We start from the raw sequence: 18,416 nt of genomic DNA, 5'->3' as shown, positions 1-18,416 counted from the left end.
TATCAAAGTTCCTCTGACAAGGTTGACAACATATATCCGTGGTCAGATCCATCCAACTTTACTTGGCCATAGCCGTTAGATTGTTTTAAGATCCACCAAAATCTCCTACAGCTGTGGAGTGATATTTCATGGCAGTGGTTAACAGGAGAGAAGTGATGTATAGTTTCTTTTGAACATTGGCCATACATGGTCTCATTTTTGGCCATACATCAGAACCTTCCCAGATCCTCCCGAGTGTTCTCCCCATCAACTCAGTCACTAGTCATAGTAAAGTATGCAAACCTAGTTCTGCCTACAATGAGGAAGGGAAGTATCTCCATGTCAGAAGACTGGAAAACACCTCAATGATGGAGCATAGCATCTTGGCAAGATATCTCAATATATATATATATATATATATATATATATATATATATATATATATATATATATATATATATATATATATATATATATATATATATATATATATATATATATATATATATATATATATATATATATATATATATATATATATATATATATATATATTATATATTTTTTTCGGCACCAAAACCCAGACCGATGGCAGGAAAACCGTTGTGTGAAATACGTACTTTGATACATTTTTAACGTGCATTTTTTCCCTTCATTCATATAAATGGGGGAAAAAAGCTGCAAGAATGTGAAAAAAATGCTTTGAAGGATCAAGTTGCAAAGCGAAAAAAAATAAGCAGCGTGCATGAGGTTTCAGAAATCCTATTCATTCACTTTGCTGGTGCTCTAAAATTCAGTGTTTTTTTTTCCCTTGAAAAGACACAATGTGTGAACCAGCCCTTAAGGTACCGTCACACATAGCGACGCTGCAGCGATACCGACAACGATCCGGATCGCTGCAGCGTCGCTGTTTGGTCGCTGGAGAGCTGTCACACAGACAGCTCTCCAGCGACCAACGATCCCGAGGTCCCCGGTAACCAGGGTAAACATCGGGTAACTAAGCGCAGGGCCGCGCTTAGTAACCCGATGTTTACCCTGGTTACCATCCTAAAAAGTAAAAAACAAACGCTACATACTTGCCTTCCGCTGTCTGTCCTCGGCGCTCTGCTTCTCTGGTCTGGCTGTGAGCGCCGGGCAGCCAGAAAGCAGAGCGGTGACGTCACCGCTCTGCTTTCCGGCTGACCGACGCTCACAGCCAGAGCAGGAGGAGTGCAGAGCACAGCGCTGGAGGACAGAGAGCGGTAGGTAAGTATGTAGTGTTTGTTTTTTTACTTTTAGGATGGTAACCAGGGTAAACATCGGGTTACTAAGCGCGGCCCTGCGCTTAGTTACCCGATGTTTACCCTGGTTACCAGCAAAGACATCGCTGAATCAGTGTCACACACGCCGATTCAGCGATGTCTACGGGGAGTCCAGCGACGAAATAAAGTTCTGGACTTTCTTCCCCGACCAGCGATCTCCCAGCAGGGGCCTGATCGCTGCTGCCTGTCACACTGGACGATATCGCTAGCGAGGACGCTGCAACGTCACGGATCGCTAGCGATATCGTCTAGTGTGACAGTACCTTAAAGGTACCTTCACACATAACGATATTGTTAACGATATCGTTGCTATTTGTGACGTAGCAACGTTATCGTTAACGATATCGTTCTGTGTGACAGCGACCAACGATCAGGCCCCTGCTGGGAGATCGTTGGTCGCTGAATAAAGTCCAGAACTTTATTTCGTCGCTGGACTCCCTGGAGACATCGCTGGATCGGCGTGTGTGACACCGATCCAGCGATGTCTTCACTGGTAACCAGGGTAAACATCGGGTAACTAAGCGCAGGGCCGCGCTTAGTAACCCGATGTTTACCCTGGTTACCATGCTAAAAGTAAAAAAAAAACAAACACTAGATACTTACCTACCGCTGTCTGTCCTCCAGCGCTGTGCTCTGCACTCCTCCTGTACTGGCTGTGAGCCGGAAAGCAGAGCGGTGACGTCACCGCTCTGCTTTCCGGCTCACAGCCAGTACAGGAGGAGTGCAGAGAAGCAGAGCGCAGCGCTGGAGGACAGACGGCTGTAGGTAAGTATCTAGTGTTTGTTTTTTTTTACTTTTAGCATGGTAACCAGGGTAAACATCGGGTTACTAAGCGCGGCCCTGCGCTTAGTTACCCGATGTTTACCCTGGTTACCGGCATCGTTGGTCGCTGGAGAGCGGTCTGTGTGACAGCTCTCCAGCTATCAAACAGCGACGCTGCAGCGATCCGGATCGTTGTCGGTATCGCTGCAGCGTCGCTTAATGTGAAGGGGCCTTTAGTCATCAGTCTGTGGGATAGGAGTCTCATTTCAGAGCAGACAATGGTTGGGGTAAAGTAGTCATGTGATGAGGTTTGTTTATGGGGTGGACACCATCTATAGGTGGCACCAGAGATCTACAGTATTTTTTTCTTCCTCTGAGGAAAGCTACCGTACTTTGCCTTCTCAGGGAGTGTAGTCTGGCGTAGAAGTCTTACTAAGCAAGAAGACTGTACCACCTAGAGTCTTGGACCTAGACAACTATTTGCATGGAAGCCAAATGGCCTTATTACATACTACTCCTGGACGCCTGATGTTAAAGTATCTGTTTGAAAATGAAAACCTAGAAACCTAGTTTCTGATCTGGCAGGGCCTAGGAGATATGCAGATTCCTCCGCAAGGTCTTTCCTTATTCTGAGAAAGTTGCAAATACACCTTATTCTAAGCTCATGAAGGGATGCTAAAGCCATAATACAAGCAAACGGATTAGCTTCTTACTACTGTATAAGATTACTACTATGTTTGAAGGACCTACGGGACCATATCAAACATACAAAATTATTAAAGAGTTGTCCAGTGATATGTGATAACTTGTTGATGTGTGGATGTCTGACCACTGGGACCATCACTGATCCTCAGAATGGGCACCTTTATCCCTGTTAGTATGTAGTGGCAATGGGCATGCTAAACCCTATAGAAAATCAAGTGACCACTCAATTTTGTAACAGGGATAAAAGTGACCAGTCAGGGGAATATTCCCGCTTGTGTCCTTAAGGGCAGGTCCTAGCGGTCAGTAAGTTTTCACCTATCCTGCAGATAACAGCATTGATTGCTGTAAACAATTTAAAAGAAAAATTATTAATTTAGCATGTCAACCAATATGGTTGCGTTTACACCTTTACCTTGATCACAACCAGTAATTATAAGAGTCCTTAGTGACACCTTGGCCACTTCCACCTTGTCGACCTCTTGACTACTTCCACCTTGGTGACTCATTGACCAATCTGGAGAAAACCTGAAGTTTGACTATGGATGGTATCAAAATTGATCAGACAATACAAAGGTTTTTGGGGGTCAAAGTCTGTAGTCCAATGTGTGACACTGGTGAATGAAAGACCCAGACAAAACTGTGAAGCTGAAATGTTAGAAGACCACGTGAATGCAAATGCTGGAGTGTGCACATGGGATTGGTGGAAGAAGGTGGCAAGATCAGTGAAGGGAAGACTTGATGAATCCTAGACAGTAGCTACCATTGTGAACTGTGGTAGCCCATGATCAAGCTATCCTTGCTAGCCAAAAAAAAAAAATTTCAAGAAGTTTTATAAGTATGGGTACAACCCAAATCTAATGAAGGTCTTTAGACAAAAAGGTCATTCAACATGAAAACTTACCGCGAGAAAGCAAAATGATTCTTGAAACAGAAGAAAGACGACAGGGAGTGGAGGAGGACGAGAAGACGCCTTGTTAGAGAATAATGTGCCAAATGGGGGTGCAGGGAAAAAAAGAAAAATAAGCAAGACAACAAACAAGCAGAGACAAAGCCAGCTGCTTGTCAGAGGGCGGCACACCCAGAACTGGAATGTCAGCCTGTCACAGAGTCCCTGGGCTTCCTCTGGAGTTACAGGGTGGGGGAGAAGCAGCCAAGCTGGTTTACCTAGAAAACGAGAGGCAGGGAAGAGATGGAGATTTGGTTTCAGGGCTTTCTCCAGGAACAGGCTCATCTCTCTGCTGCCCCATGGGACTGGCGGACAAAGGGCCACTCAATATGCTGATCACAAGCACAATGCGAAGAGTGTGTCAACACAATGTTACTTCAATGAGCCACTGCGAAGGTTTTGTGTGACTGGAAAATGTAGACATGCTCCCAGTATACGGGAAACAAAAAGGACACACTTGATGCCAGGATTTGAGGGCACTTATCTGTGTGCTGCAATTGTGAGAGCCACCTGGCTGTATCAGACGATTACAGCTGGCAGAACAAGGGACAGTGTCCCAGCGGGCAACACCAGGATATAGGATATGTGGAAATATGGTGCCAGGCTGTGCTCTAGTGGAAGAGGCAGAGCTTTACAGGGTACAAAGGGCCCCTAGGCCACATAAGGAGGCGCTAGCATTATAAATGGCACAAGAAAGGTGAGCAACTTACGATAATAATAATAATCTTTATTTCTATAGTGCCAACATATTCCGCAGCGCTTTACAGTTTAACAGTTTCAATGATAGATTTTGGTCCTGGGACAAGAAGCTCCAATAGGTCCGGAACCACCCAAAAGGCACAGATTTAGGGTTACATAGCAGTATCTTGTTCTGCCTCTCCTAATTCTCCATTTGCCGACCCTCCTCCGCCATGTAAGTATGACAAACCAGGAATGTTGTGATATCCGGACTGGTGGGGGCATCATCAACAAGTTTGTACAGATCCTATATTAATCATAAATTCCTTTATAGAAAACAGCGAGGAGGAAGCACAAGTTACACAGTCACACATTGCTGCGGCTGCTGGCACTTGCCCTGTACACCATGGTCTTCTGAGACTGGCACTGGGCAACATGCAGATGATTCTGCTGGTGATGGTATGCCCCAGTGCTATGCCAACCTGCCCGCACTGGGCCCGATGCCTCTCCCCAGCCTGAAAAACCTGGGGCTGCCTGTCAAGCACATTATCCTGCACTGCCGGGCATGCTCTGCCACACCGCTAAATAATGCACCGAGTGACACATTCACTTCCCATCTGAGGCAGGAGACCAAGACTGTCAGAGAGGATCCGGCTGACAATGCTAAAGTACAGCGATTCCTACAAATTAAAAACAAATGGCGGCATTATTTAGTGGCTGGTGTCCACATTGCATGTGCATTGTATACATGTGTTACCGCACTGTAAACCACCCAGGGCTGACAGGAATGTTCCTGGGGTGGGGGGGATGACGGGGGAGGGGAACGGGTGACATCACAAAGCCAAACCACAGCGACATCTGTCAGGTCAGATATACAATTAGTAATTCAGCAATGAATCACAATGCCGCCACACCACGAGGTAAAACTAGCCATAGACGTGAGATATTTATCTGCAGACAAGCTCGATTTAGTAGCATCTGCTTAAGAGTCATCCGGCACATGTTACCAAATGTAGTTGGTTCAGAAAATGGTCTGCAGATAAATATCTTAAGCCAGGCAAGGCTATCATATTCATATACAGTGGCTTGCAAAAGTATTCACCCCCATCTGGGTAAACATTTGGTTACATTACAACCGGTGGTTAAATATTTTTGCAATCAGATGTGTATGTGATGCATCAGACTATTTGGTGCTAAGTTGGTGAAGTGAGAAAAAATTAGGAATAAATTAAATTGGTATTAAATAAATAAAAATTGGCGTGTATATGTATTCACCCCTTTTGCATTAGTCATATGCTTAGTAAAAGAAAATCTGATTGTGTGCAATCTAGGTGTCACATGGTCTGTCAGTACATGCACACCTTTTCTGAAGAGGCACCACTAACCAACACCATGAAGACCTCCAGACAAGGGACGAAGTTGAGACGTACAAGTCAGGCTTGGGTTAAGAAAGAATATTCCAATCTGATGATCCCTGAAGCACCATCGAATCCATCATCAAATGGAAAGAACATGGTACAACAAACCTGCCAAGAGAGGGTCGCCGAACAAAACTCTCAGCCCCGGGCATCAATCAGAAAAACAGCACACAGACCAAAAGGTAACCCTGAAGGAGCTGCAGAGTTCACAAGCAGAGCTTGGAGTATCTGTCCATATGACCACAATAAGGCTAGTTTCACATTAGCGTTTTGAGGAGCTGCGGAGGGCTGCGGACTCCCTCCACGAAGCCCCGCCCTCGGCCACACCTCCGCCGCTAACTCTGCCTACTTCTGCATGCGGCCTGCGTACCTATCTTTAACATTAGGAACGCAGGTCGTGCGGCTCTATGCCGATGCTTCTGCATGCGTCGTTTTGACAATGTGGAGAAAAAAAAAAGAAATTGCAACCAGCTGCGTCCTATGCTGATCGCCGCATCGTCAAAACGACACATGCGGAAGCATCCGCATACAGCCGCACGACCTGCATATCTAATGTTAAAGATAGGTACGCAGGCCGCATGCAGAAGTAGGCGGGTCTAACGGCGGAGGTGCGGCCGAGGCTTCACGGAGGAAGTCCGCAGCTCATCAAAACGCTAATGTGAAACTGGCCTAAGCCATACACTCCATAGAGGTGGCCTTTATGGAAGAGTTGGCAGAAAAAAAGGCTTTAGTTACACACAAAAGTTTTACGGCTCATTTTAAGTTTGCCAAACAACATGTGGGAGACTTCCCAAATTTACGGAGGAAGGTGCTGTGGTTAAAGAAGACCAAAATTTAACTTTCTGAATACCAATGCAAATGCTATATCTGGCTCCAAACCAACACAGCTCATCACCCCAAGAACACTATTCCCACAGTGAAACATGGTGGTGGCAGCATCATGATCTGGGTGTGTTTTTTTCGCAGCAGGGACAAGGAAAATGTTTTGAGTCAAGGGGAGGATGAAGCTTCACCTTCCAACAAGACAATTACCCAAAGCATACTACTAAAGCAATACTCGAGCGATTAAAGGAGGAACATGTAAATGTTTCGGAATGGCCTAGACAAAGCCCAGATCTTTATCCAATTGAGAATCTGTGGTCAGACTTGAAGATTGCTGTTCACCAGAGGAAACCATCTACGGTAACTTGAAAGAGCTGGAGCAGTTTTGCCTTGAGAGATGGGCAAAAATCCCAGTGGCCAGATGTGGAGAGCTCAGACTTATCCAAAGTAACTATAATTACTGCAAATAGAGTCTCTGCAAAGTACTGACTTTAGGGGGGTGAACAGTTATGCACACTGAAGTTTTAAGTTATTTTGTCCAATTTGTTTTTTTGCTTCACAAAAAAAAAAATGTTCATAGTTGTATGTATGTTTTTACATGAACTGATGCAAACTCTTCAAAAGAAAGTGAAATTCGAGGTTGTGAGGTAGCAAAAAACGAAAATTGCCAGGGAGGGTGGGGGTGAGTAATTTCACAAGTCCCTGTATAAAGTTTAGGACATTTTAGGTCTTGGGGTCACTAAAGGGCTATGCAAAAAGCTAGTCTGTTGGACGAGTGTTTGCTCAGGCACAAATAAATTACATATCCCTAGGGGTTGTCATACTTTTATTGCAAGGGTCCGACTCCCAATTTACTGACAGATGTGCTGTTAACAGGATCTGCTGTTGTATCGAGTCAATATACAACCGCACCGTACACAGTGTAGTGCCCTCTCAGATATTGCAACACAGCACCCATTGAAGTGAACGGAAACTGAGCTACAGAACCTACACGTATATGGAGCCGAGCTGTTCAGACACCGTACACCTCCAGAGGACGTGCAACCTGTTAACATCAGATCGGTTGGGAAACCGAGTGTCAGACCCTTATATGATAATAGTGAGCTACCTTAAGATGGTTAGATCTTCAATATTGTAGTCCTAGACATACCCTTTAAACATTTTCCATCAAATAACAGATGAGGGACCACCCAGACAGTTATTAGACTCATCAAAAGTGTATGGCCAAGCTTCTGGAGTCCAGTGAGGCATGGATGGGAAGTAGAGTGCTACCGAACCATACCCATCTAACAATGAGCTAAGGTGAATTGAATAACGGCTTCTCACTGGATCGTAGGCATGGTGACCATAACAGTATTGAGCATGTACACCTTCAGGATGTAATTTTCCATCAAGATTTGGGTGGAATCTTTGCATAATATGACACCATAGGAGGTCTGACCATGGTCAGCTGAAGCTCGTCTGTCACATACTTGGGGTAGGATTTTTGCCAAATAGCTCTAAGACCACACATATAGGTCTATAACCATCTTACTACTAAGGCTATGTTCACATGGCCTTTCTGCATTGCGTTCTGTGGCCCACCTGAAAGCGGCATGATGCAGACGGCAGGGCCATAGACAGTTCAAGAGAACCCTTTTATGGTTTTATTTTCTGAATATCTCCACACAGGCCAAGACACATTATCTGCTAGGTCTCGTGTGGAAAAATAAGCAAAATTACATATTACAGTCACGTTAACTCCTTTCCTGTCATTACGTTCTATGGCTCCATCTCATTTTTAGTGGGATTTAACCCACGTGCGTTCAGCACCGATAATATGGCTTTGGCAATGGCCTTTTTTTCTACATGGATGGACAGACCAAGCGTCTACCAAGCAGAAATCCTTGCAAACAGCTCCATCCTGAATTAATGATACGTTTCCAGCATGCCGCTGCTGTAGACTGAAAACTTCCATTTTCTGTTCATTATAGCTGTGAGTGAAAGTTGCCACATAGAAGACGAGGTGCTACTCCCCGGAGGGGACACGTCAGATTGATCTCTGCTGCAGAGACACAGCGGATGCCTGGCCATTAGAAGAAACAAAGACAATGATGGCGACTGGAAATGAGATTAAGAAAGACTTGTGCTTCAAACAGGTGCAACTTGAGGATCAAAGTCCTCATCAGACAATGCTGTTCTGTGGAGAAGAATATCGGGAACCACCTTCCTAGAATCCATTTTAGACCTAAATTGATTGTTGTAATAGTTTAAGCATTTTTCATTTCATTAGATCGGGCACACATTTCAATTTCTATCGCAAATCAAGAATACAGAGATTCTGGGGTTTCAGCTAGGCATTTGTTCTTGAAGGATCTCTGCAAAGACTATACATTAAAGGAACCCACACATTAGATGAAAGGCTTATAAAATTGTAGATTTTGACCAAAACGTCCAATTACCAGATAGTAATAGTAAAAAAAAAACAAAAAAAAAACAACTAGTTCGGAATGATGGAATTTTTTTTGTCTGATCTGCATAATTAGTTGGTAAAAATAAAACCCAATTTTGTCCAATGTATTCTGTGTGGTGTATGAGATCAACACTGAACAAGCGATCATTTGTTGGCACATCTTGATGGAACACGCATGGGGACCTTGACATTTCTTAAAAGGTCTCAGATAATGTCCCTACCTGACGGTAACTTCCGTTTGCCTCCTTTTTGTGCCGTGGACAGGAGAAAAATGGAGAGCAAAAGGTAGGGTGACTATTTGAGACATGTATAGTCGCTTTCCAGTGCCAGCGTGGAGGGCTGCTTCTTTAATATAGGATTATAGAATATTTCCCTGTGTCTCAAAAATTCATATAAAATCATATATTAAGTCTGAGGGATGGGGGAGTGTTCTGCTCTATAACATGCTTTATTGTATTGGTACACGGAGAACATTCCCATATGGAAGAGTCGTGTGGGCTTTTTGCTGCCATACAGGCTCTGTGTACGTGTTGTGTTCATAATCGGCCATCTGGATCATCAAATATTCTGGATTATTATAAATAAATCCGTATATAAAACTCACTTCAAAGGGGACGAGTTCCTAGACGAAAAAAATGTGAATAATGAAAATGTGAATGTGTCAATACAAAATCTGCTTCTGTTTCCCCGTATGGTTCCCTTTCCCTCATCTCACGTCCCACTTTGTTGCTATTTTGGAAAGGATTGTTGAATTATTTTTTTTTGGATGACCGCTCATTAGATAACTGGAATTGTATTAGATGTATTGCAAGACAAAAAAAAAAAGGAGCTCATCTGAACAAGTGTGTTAGAAAGCGCTATTCCCCAGTGTACACGTGACCGGTGATCAAGGAAACTATAAATTTGCTCTTTGGTCTTCAATCTCATCTTTTACGTAGACCTAAAAATCCTTGCTCGAAGGTAGCGCATCCTTATCTAAACTGTATAGTGGTAGGTGGGTGTGAGGTTCAACCATGGCACGCCACGAATAAACGTTTGTTTGAAATCCTACATTTGCCAATACTAGTAAATGAGCATCGATCGACAGGCTGGCTTGGTCAGCGCTCATTAGGAGCCCATGAAAAAGAACCCCAACTTTCACTGAGGGAAAGCACAGGTAGACCAAAGACCGTACAAAGGTTAGATATTCCCCGGGCTTTCGGCTTCAGTCTTTATATTCATTACTGGTTAGGAAATCAATACATCCAAGCGGCACCTTACTACCACCACCTAAACGGGTGTTTCCAGGCATCTTGATTCTTATGTAGACCACAAACTGGTCAAGTTAATAGACGTCGAACAAGGTACAGACTGGGGCTGAAATTCAGTCCTGGCCTTTGAAATCACACAGGCCCATGTTGTCCCCGTCCCCATAAACCAGATAGGATATATTACTAATATTACCCTGGATGGAGGAAAGGAAGATTTTCTACAAGACTAATATTTCTAATGATACCCGTGGCCTGCTGGGTAAGTGACGGAGTCAGCAACTTTGTGCTCCATCACAACTCTTAACAGTATGAGGGTCTTGAGAACACAGATTCTGTTAACAACACAGCAGACAAGGCAGCCTATGACCAGACAGGCCCTTCTGGCATTTGCCAGAATTGCTAGTCCGGCCCTGCGTCGAACTATATAAAAAATGCTTTGGTTTAATGAATTTAAAAACCACTTCATGTCTCAATTTGTTGATAAGCGACATGTACGTTTTCACTAGAATTGTATATTTAACCCTCGGTTTGTCTGTACTGCCCCCCCCTCCCCCCACCATTCCGCTACAAGACAAATTGGTCTTCTCAACTTGAGCAGTTGATGAGTTACCAGCTCTGCAAAGAGGCAAGTCCCCCAGCACCGCTGACAGCTCCGGTAACTGTGTGGATATGTGACAGCCCAGGCATGAGCTGCGATTCTGAAAGCCCCAAAGATGTCAAGCTAATTCTGATTAACAGGCCCTGACTGCCTCTACTCACTGCCGCTTGTTACAATTATCTACTTAATGAGAGCAGAATGAGCCTTTCTGCAGGGCATGGCGGGAGAGGAAGAGACGCCGTTGTCCAGGACATGTTCTTTAACAACCTCCAAAATAATAGTCTCCGGGGGGAAAAAAAAGGCCCGAAAATTAAAAATGAATAAAAATCTACACTCTAAAGGATCTTTTTCAAAGAAGTGTCAAGCCCGTCAATTAGCAGAGCTCTACATAGGGGATATGGAGCGAGTGGTCTGAGAAAGGCAATTCGGTCAATCTAGTCAAAATGGATACACATTTGGGGTTTGTATATGGAAATCTGACAATGCAATCTTTTGTAGTCATTCAATAGTTTTGCAACCATCCTAACAGTCTGAAACTACTTGGTCTACAAATAAGTAAAAACAGGGAGGGGGGGATGTAGCTGCAGATACTCTGTATATGCATGCTATGAGAGGCAAGAAAACAGACGGCGAGGAGCAGCAGGAATCCGCCCCACAGTAAAAGTCAAGATGATACCAGAAAGATCTGGCATCCAAAAAGGCATTGTGTGCACCCAACAATGTCAAGGAGTTAGGCGGGTTCCATCCTGACACATCAAGAAAAAGAATGCATGATTGAAATGTTATAAGGGCTGTGCAGGACTAGAGAAGCATGGCTTCCTTCTGACAAAAGCAGTTCCATACCTGTTCAAGGGTAAATTATTGAAGATCAGTCCGATCCAAAAAATTGTGAGATGCCTTACTAAAGAACCCAAGGACACTTGCAGCGCTGTTTATCAGAGGGAAAAAAGCAGCCATGTTTTCCTAATACTAGACAAAATGGTCACATGGAAAAAACAAGGCTGTACTAATAAAGCAAAATGGAATACAGTGACGGAAATAAGCATTTGATATCTTGCTGATTTTGTAAGTTTGCCCACTTTTATTTTTTTTTCTTATTATGTACATTCATTTGCATTTAGCAGTGAGAAATAAGTATTTGATTCCCTACCAACCATTAAGAGTTCTGGCTCCTACAGACCAGTTAGACGCTCCTAAGCAACTCGTTACCTGCATTAAAGACAGCTGTCTTACATAGTCACCTTTATAAGACTCCTGTCCACAGACTCAATTAATCAGTTAAACTAACTGCTACAACATGGGCAAGACCAAAGAGTTATATGGATGTCAGGGACAATATCATAGACCTGCACAAAGCTGGAATGGGCTACAAAACCATAAGCAAGATGCAGGGTGAGAAGGAGACAACTGTTGGTGCAATAGTATGAAAAAAATGGAAGAAATACAAAATGACTATCAATCGACTTCGATCTGGGGCACCATGCAAAATCTCACCTTGTGGGGTATCCTTGATCATGAGGAAGGTGAGAGATCAGCCTAAAACTACACAGGTAGGGGGGGGGGACGACTTGTTAATGATCTCAAGAAAACCATTATACCGTAAAGGTTTAAAATCATGCAGTGCCCACAATGCCCCCCTGCTCAAGAAGGCACATGTGCAGGCACATCTGAAGGTTGCCAATGAACACCTGGATGATTCTGTGAGTGATTGGGAGAAGGTGCTGTGGTCAGATGAGACAAAAATTTATTTCTTTGGCATTAACTTAACTCGCCGTGTTTGGAGCAAGAGAAGTGCTGCCTATGACCCAAAGAACACCATCCCCACTGTCAAGCATGGAGGTGGAAACATTATTTTTTTGGGGTGTTTCTCTGCTAAGGGCACATCACTACTTAAATCGCATCAATGGGAGAATAGCCATGTACCGTAAAATTTTGAATGACAACCTCCTTCCCTCCACCAGGAAATTAAAATGGGTCGTGGCTGAGTCTTCCAGCAAGACAATGACCCAAAACATACATCCAAAAAGAAGCACATTAAAGCCATGGAGTGGGTTAGCCATTCTCCAGACCTTAATCCCATAGAAAACCTATGAAGGGAGTTGAAGCTCTGAGTTGCCAAGTGACAGCTGCAAAATCCTAATGATTTAGAGATCATCTGCAAAGAGGCGTGGACCACAATTCCTCCTGACATGTGCGCCCACCTCATTAACTACAAAAAAAAAAATCTGACTGCTGTGCTTGCCAACAAGGGTTTTGCCATCAAATATTATATCTTTTTCCAGAGGGGCAAATACTTATTACTCACTGCAAAATGAAAATAAATGTATATAAATTTATACAGTGATTTTCTAGATTTTATTTTTGATATTCTTGCTCAATGTTAAAATTAACCTACCCTCAAAATTATAGACTTTTCATGTCTGTCAGTGGACAAACTTACAAGGGATCAAATAATTATTTCCTTCACTGTATATTTTCTTAGGAGTGGTGTTTACAACTATATGATGATATGATGGTGTCTAGAGATATATATGCCTAGTGTTGCTATATTCTCTACTTGGATAATGTCTACAATGGTTTCAAACCAATATGTAACAAAACCAAAGATATCAGCCTTGTATATGTAACATGAGGTCAAATAGTGAAAGGAGGCACCAGAGTCAAAGTCATCAGTATTAGCGACCAATATTTTAACCCTCGTTAGCCTTCACCACTATCGCCTGCCAATAATGCACTTCCCACAAAAGGGGACCTAACCCACCAAGACTGGGCACCTTCTTCATAGCAGCCCCATGACCTGCCTCCATGGTACTCACGCTCTTTATTACACAGGACATGTATAATTCCTGGTGGTTCACAAGTAGGTTATGGGATGGTTGGAGTTAACCTACAATAGGATATGGTTCCTGCAGAGAGGCACATGGAAATGAGAATGATCCTTCCTGAGACGGGTAGGAAGCGACATCGTTTACCAGCACAGACTCGAGCACAATGAAAAGTAAAATCCACCGCAGTCACTCTTCATGGAGTTATGAGGTTCGAAGATTTTCACTTACAATATCAATGTACCCTGAGATGCTGCAGCTCAGGAGGTCCATCAGATGGAGGAGGATGTTTCTCTCCTAAAAACTTCACCATTTCCCTCTAGGAGATCAAATACAACATTTGCTAAACCGAGTGACCATATGATTACAACAAGGAGAGTTTCTACAAGACATCTTGTTTGGTTCCTCACCTACACGTTCTCAGATGATATCAGTCGTGTTGAAAGGGTAAAGAAAACCAACATTTTTGATCATAAAACGTAGACGTTGGTTTCTCGTCACACTAAATTGGCTGCCAGCGCTATAAACATAACATGTCTGACATCACTGTGTGAAGATAACAGATTTCAGGACTTCTGATGGGCAAAAAAAAAACCACAACAGCTTTGAGGGACTAAACTCCTGCAAGGTGGCACTAACAAATGATCAAGCTCTCATGGAGTAATGTCAACATGGGGTAAGCAGAGGCTGAACAATGGCGTTACCTTTCCATTGTGCAGACAGAAACCAGACAGATCTTGCATACAAATATGGAGGATGGAGTAGACAGGAAAGGAATTTTAAGTTTTTACTACTGTTGTGCTGTGCCAACAACTTCTCATTTACTTCTCAAGAGGTATTTAGTTATTTTGGGTCTACACGCAAGCTTGTGGGGATTTTATGAACAAAAAAAAATAATAATAATCTATTTGTACAAGTTTCAGTTATATCCAAAACTTTATCATTAAACAAGATATCCATATCCAATTGAATAGGTGTAGTCTATGGTGGAATCATGTGTTCAATTTGCCTGCAGTGCCCCAGCAGGAGAAATGAAATACTACCTGGCCCTCACTTAGCACGGAAGAAAAAAAAAAACTTCCAGAATCAGTGGAGAAGTAGCCATTGCAGGAGGTATCCGTTTTGATAAAAAAAAAAAAAAAAAACACAGTTAAAGGTCTTCTTTAAGACTTTTGTAGCCACTAGTGATGAGTGAACATGCTCAGGTAGCGTGTTATCCGATCATGCTCAGGTGTTATCAGAGTCTCTTCGGCATGCTTCACTAATAATGTTCGGGTCCCTGCAGCTGCATGATTCGCGACTGTTTGACAGCCGCAGGGACTCGAACAGATTATTCAAGCACACGTAAAATATACCCCGATAACACGTTATCCGAGAACATTCGCTCATCACTAGTAGTCTTTCCTGCTGAAGCAAACAGACTTGGTACACATTATGAGGAGCATGTTGACCATGTAAGTGTATACACATATAATTATCTACCATTTCTGCCATCAAGAGTTTTAAAACATCAAAGGCTATAGAACAAGAGCAAATATTGACCTAGCTCACATGTCCTCAGATGGCATACTTCTGGCACATTGGTTCACTCATTATGCCATAGGCAGTCACAGCAATTCGTAATTACGGTAATCATTGAACTCGCTCCAGAAAGCTCACCCATAATCAAAAACCCAGGACCATACATTTCTTAGATCCCTTTAGTTTTCGGATACCTGGCTCTTACACTGAGCTCTTTCTTGTTATCAAAGAATCACGTCTGTCTCTAGTCTGGCTCCAGAAGTCTGAAGCATATTGTTAGTTCCTGAAATACAGTATGTAAAGGATTCCAAGTTATGGATAAAGTAATTAACTATTGTAAAACAGTGGACGATATTGGAGGGAGTATGCCTAGAGCTCAGGCATATGGCCTACCGGTGGACCATTGCCAATGGAGACTAACCTTCTGTCCTACTGACTCTTAGCAGATTGGCCAAGTGTCTCACATTAGTGATGTCACCATCCCAGTTTTGAGGTCACTAGACCCAGATGTACATACATTATAGCTAGCTGTATAGTCTCAAAAAAAAAAAATGTACCGTAGTTTTCAAACTACAAGGATCCATTAATGTGGTCGCTGATGTCAGGCACCAGGTAAATGCATCCAGTAGGTGTCTAGTTCACCATAGAATGGCAAGGCACCAGCCCCAAAAAGGGTGCTCAGCAAAGCCGCCCTAAGAATCTTTGCTAAACTATGGTAACATTTTTTTTTTTTTTTTTTTTTTTAATTCATATCCCAGCGGTATGGCACAGTTCTTAGATCGAAATAAGAAGAGAAATGATCCAGCTGAAGGCGGAGGTGGTTCACACTTTGTGAGACTTTATTAGACAACTAAAACGATATATCGTTCTTCAAAAAAGTCTTTGCATAGCAAACACCTGGCACACCAGTAAGGAGGATCAACGCGTTTCAACTATGAAGTCTTACTCATGATCAGATCATGTGCCAGGTGTTTGCTATGTAAAGACTTTTTTGAAGAACGATATATCGTTTTAGTTGTCTAATAAAGTCTCACAAAGTGTGAACCACCTCCGCCTTCAGCTGGATCATTTCTCTTATCTCCATTTGTTGTGGGCGCTCACCCCTATCCATGCTGGGCGTTGGTAGGTCTGGGGGTTCCTTCAAAGACCGGTAAGCTGACTACATTCTTTTTTTTTTTTCAGTTTTTAGATCGGTCCGCTTTTTGGTTGGTGTGTGTCAGCCATCGTTGCTGTGGCTCTTTGGCGCGGTGAGAGTTTTGCCTGGTGCCATGAGTGCAGTGGGGCCCCTGGGTCACTCGCCCTATTGGTGCAGTGTCATGGCGGTCACAATACAGCACCAACAACACGTGGCAGTGGACATCTATAGACTGATCAAAATGTTAACCAAAGAACTCAGGGATGAACGCTATGGGTAATGAACTCCAGATACTTAACTGTAAGAGATGAAAAGCAGTAGAGGAACCATAGCCTCAGACGCTCATAAAACGTGTCCATTAGAGCAATCTTTACATAGAATCATATGCACTAGAGCTCCCGTTACCGTTCAGAGTCAGCATCGAGATTTTACAGCAATTAGCTGGCTATAAAAAGCAGTGGGGAAGGCACGGGTCAACGTGCAGGGCTACCATTGTATATGAGGCTGAGCAAGCTCTAGGGCTTTTTGTCCTAAGACAATAAGGAAAGTGAAGCAAGAATAGGATGACTCAGAATATGCACAGAGTTCCCTGTATCCTTTAGATAAAGCATTGTATAAAGCCGAGAACTGACTGTACAGATGCATTGTGGAGCGCGGTGTGAATTCGGTAGAATTGGGGTGGCTCGCTGCCTCTAGGCTTTTAGGAATCTGCTTCTTCATAGGTTTCATTTCAAGGCAGAAAAGCAGAGAATAAAATGTAGATCAGCTACCCAGACTTAACAAGAAATGTCACTGGAAACACAATGACCTGGGGCGAAGTAAAAATTAGGGTGCCACCTGAAACTGGCACAATATAAAAGGCAGATGACCCTAAACTGTGCATACAACCTAGTAGTGCTGGTATTCTAAAACAGCTGATAAAATATTATAAGGGAACTCCAAGAGTCGTTTCACATATGGTAAGGTTTTAATACTAGAGGTTCGTACTGGTCCCGAACACAGTCACCGTGAAGGGGTGGGAATGGCTTTTATGGGGGGGGGGGGGGGGAGGTTTGTTATCAAAATTATGTTAACCAAGTAATTTATGCCATTTTCATGCAGTATTGCCATTTATTTACTGCAGGGTATTTGCTCACATCGTTTTTATCATAAGATTCTCTAATAAGACTGACCAGAATCCGACCATTTCTCACCGATGCAGCAGATAGCACATGAAAGTCGCTGGCCCAGTAACTGGTGGCCAAGGGCGTCAAAAGCAGCCGGAAGAGAAAGCCACTGGTGTCGTGTACTGGGTAATGGATTAGCAAGTGATATCTCTGTTAACTTGTCTAAGGATTGTGTAAGGTGTGGAAAAGATCTTCTACTTCCATCCACCCATATTAGAAATGGCACCACACTGGTCTGTAGGCAATTAATGGTATTGCAATTCTTCCCTATTCTAATCAATAGTCATGAGCGGACAAGGGTGACATTGCATTTGGGAAAAGGCAGATACATTTTTCTGGCCCTGGAAGCCCATTTAAAGAGGACCCATCATTTGCGATAAACATTTATTTATTCTTTTTTTTTTTGTGTAAATGCAGCAGTTCTCCTGAATCTGGGGTTATTGTCTTTTGTTCCTGCGCCTCTCCATTTCCTTGTACGTAAGTTAGTCTTTTTACCCAAGTGGTCATAGTCCTTAACTCTCTTTATTTTAATCTGGCAACTTTTATACAGAAAACCCTATAAATTAAAAAATAAAAAAAATAGTTCAAGACTGTGGTCTTTCCCACAGAGTTAGGACTCTGCACCCCCATTTCCACTTTCATTTGTAGTCACAGATACCATTTGATCACATGAGCCTCTGTCTGCCTCTATGGGGGGGGTGATTGTGCTTTCCTATGAAGTTGCGCATACATTCAGGTCTCGTAAGGTCACACGAGCCATTCTTCCATCCCGCTGAACAGCAATTACGGTGCAATCACCACCTTCCCTGCTGCAAGAGATTAAGGCAGCGGAGTGCGGCTAAAACAGATGCCAAGCTA

The 18,416-nt window shown here is 43.1% G+C and overlaps 1 protein-coding gene across 2 annotated transcripts in view; it reads right to left on the bottom strand.

Moving 5' to 3' along the window:
* JUP (junction plakoglobin) overlaps positions 1-18,416 on the bottom strand; it is a 56,165-nt gene that overhangs the window by 24,853 nt on the left and 12,896 nt on the right. The window lies entirely within an intron of this gene.

The sequence above is a fragment of the Ranitomeya imitator genome, chromosome 2 (genome assembly GCF_032444005.1).
Source record: "Ranitomeya imitator isolate aRanImi1 chromosome 2, aRanImi1.pri, whole genome shotgun sequence".
Taxonomy (NCBI): Eukaryota; Metazoa; Chordata; class Amphibia; order Anura; family Dendrobatidae; genus Ranitomeya; species Ranitomeya imitator.
This window is presented reverse-complemented; position numbering and strand designations above follow the sequence as displayed.